The sequence below is a fragment of the Dromiciops gliroides genome, chromosome 1 (genome assembly GCF_019393635.1).
Source record: "Dromiciops gliroides isolate mDroGli1 chromosome 1, mDroGli1.pri, whole genome shotgun sequence".
Classification (NCBI taxonomy): Eukaryota; Metazoa; Chordata; class Mammalia; order Microbiotheria; family Microbiotheriidae; genus Dromiciops; species Dromiciops gliroides.
The window spans coordinates 92,333,528-92,336,312 of record NC_057861.1 but is presented as its reverse complement, the minus strand read 5'-3'; the positions used below and the strand labels follow the sequence as shown (position 1 = coordinate 92,336,312).

Genomic DNA, 2,785 nt, shown 5'->3' with positions numbered 1-2,785 from the left:
TAGGTGAAGGAGAAAGAAATTCTACATAGAGAGAAGATAAGGAGATTGGAATGGGATGCGAAGAGTTCAGCAACTCATGAAGATATTATTTTGCTTAGAGCAAAGGATGTGTACCGAGGAGTAGAGGAGCACAAAGTTGAGGAATTGGAAAGGACTCCAATAGTGATCTTGTCCATTCTGTCAAAGAATAGACCCCAACTCTCTCATAAAAACATCAAGGCATTGGGCAGCTAGGTGGCTCAGTGGATAGAGCACTGGCCCTGGATTCAGGAGTACCTGAGTTCAAATCTGGCCTCAGACATTTAACACTTACTAGCTGTGTGACCCTGGGCAAGTCACTTAACCCCAATTGCCTCACTAAAAACAAAAAACAAAAACAAAAACAAAAACAAAAACAAAAAACATCAAGGCACAAAAATGAGCAAAAAAGCAAAAAACAAAACAAAACAAAAACAAACAAAAATAAAACTTGACCATTGACAGTTACTGAGGAAGTGATAGGGAAAATCAAAGCATAAACCTACAGGAGGACAATAGTAAAAAAAAAAAAATGGCTACAGGTGAATCTTCAAAGAAAAATTTAAATTGCTTTCAGGCCCAAAAAGAATTCCTGAAATAGTTACTAGTGGGCTGCCCCCCCACCCCCATCCATGGTGCCTTGCAGGGGAGCTGGATGGCTGGGAGGGGGACGGGCACCCAGGCAGGCCCTCACCCTGGCAGCCCAGTTGCCCACCATGCCCAGCCTCCACTACAAACTCCTGGAGAAGCCCAAGTAGTGGCTGCTGTGTCCGCTGTGTGGGAAGGCCATGCAGGAGCCAGTGCAGGTCTCGACCTTTGTGACATCTGTTTGTAGGAGTTTCTCAGTGAAGAAGTTTTTAAGTGTCCTGAGGATCAGCTACCCTTGGACTATGCTAAGATCTACCCAAACCCAAAACTAGAAGTTCAGGCTTTGAGCTCGGCCATCCACTGTATGCACAGTGAGGAGGGCTGCCGATGGACTGGAGCCTTATGCCACCTACAGGTCCACCTGAACTCCTGCTGGTATAACCATGGTCTCCAGCCCCAACCGCTGCAGTAGCAAGCTGAGCCAAAGGGACCTGCCCAACCGCCTGCAGCAGGAATGCCCCAAGAGGAGGCTCAAGTGTGACTTCTGTAGCATCGACTTTACTGGGGAAGCCTATGAGAGCCATGAGGGGGTCTGCCCCCAGGAAAGCCTGTCCTGTGAGAAAAAGTGTGGGGCCCGGATGATGCAGCAGAGACTCCTGGGGCAGCACATGAGCACAGAGTGCCCCAAGATCACCCTGCCTTGTGCCTACTGCACCAAAGAGTTTGTCTGATACCATCCAGAACCACTAGCACCAATGCCCCCGCTACCCTGTGCGGTGCCCCAACTAGTGTGGGATGGGCAGCATTCCTTGAGAGGACTTGTCTAGCCACCTGAAAGAGAACTGCAGCACAGCCCCATTCTGTGCCCATTCAAAGACCTGGGTGCAAACACCGGTGCCCCAAGCTAGCGATGCGCCGCCACTTGGAGGACAGCGTCAAGCTCCACCTGTGTGCCCTGGTGAGTTGTCCGTGGCAGGAGCTGCAGGAGCTAAAGAGGGAAGTGGAGGAGCTGTCGATAGGCTGCAAAGACGTCCTTATCTGGAAGATCGGTGGCTACTAGCGATAGGAAGCCAAGGAAGCCAGGGCTCACTCCAACCACAAGTGCTTCAGCCTGGCTTTCTACAGGCACAAGAAAGGCTACAAGCTCTAGGTCTCAGCCTTCCTCAAGGGCAACTGCAGCAGGGAGGGGACCCCTCTGTCCCTGCGCATTCGTGTGCTGCCTGGCACCTTTGATAACCTGCTAGCGTGGCCCTTCGCCAGGCAGGTCACCTTTTCCCTGCTGGACCAGAGCCACCTGGCCGTCACCAAACCCCAGTACGTCACCGAGACCTTCCATCCGGACTGCCACTGGAAGAACTTCCAGAAACCGGGCACTTGGAGGGGCTTGGTTTACAAGAGTGCCCTGGGCTTTGGCTACCCCAAGTTTTTTCTCCCACCAGGATAGCCAGAAGCGCAAATGCGTGCGTGGTGATGCCTTCGTCGTCATTCGTGCTTCGGTTGAGTTTCCCAAGAAGATCGTGAGTTGAGGACCTGGGGTGGGCAGGGTGTCCCTTCTGCTGAGGGCAGAGACACAGGAAGAGTGGCAGGCCCCTCCTCTCTCCTCCCTGCCCCCTCACCACACTAGGCCAGGTTGCCCTTCTCCCCCACCCACTGGGCTCCCACTGTTACCCTTGCCACCGTACCCTCCCCCTCAGTTGCCTCTTATTGGTGCTCCCCCCCAGTTCTTCTCACCCCTCTGGGGGATGGGTTAGGGGGAAATAGGCATGGTGGGGGGGGGGAACAGCTAGGTGGCATAGTGGATAAAGCACTGGCCCTGGATTCAGGAGGACCTGAGTTCAAATCTGGTCTCCGGACACTTGACACAAGCTGTGTGATCCTGGGCAAGTCACTTAACCCTCATTGCCCTGCCCCCCTCCCCGAAAGGAAGAAAGAAAGGAAGAAAGAAAGAAAGAAAGAAAGAAAGAAAGAAAGAAAGAAAGAAAGAAAGAAAGAAAGAAAGAAAGAAAGAAAGAAAGAAAGAAAGAAAGAAAGAAAAGAAATAGACATTGGGGTCTTTAAGAGCCTGAAATATGTGAACCTATGAGCAGTCTCCTTTATGGGGGGTGGGGGTGGGGATCCTTGTATGCCTTGGCCCCAGTACCCATTGTACTGTACTGAGGAGCAAGGTGAGCTGCTTGAT

At 51.9% G+C, this 2,785-nt stretch overlaps 1 pseudogene; it reads left to right on the top strand.

Moving 5' to 3' along the window:
* The first annotated feature begins 734 nt into the window (after window positions 1-734).
* Window positions 735-2,132, top strand: LOC122737366 (annotated as a pseudogene).
* Window positions 2,133-2,785: the final 653 nt, after the last annotated feature.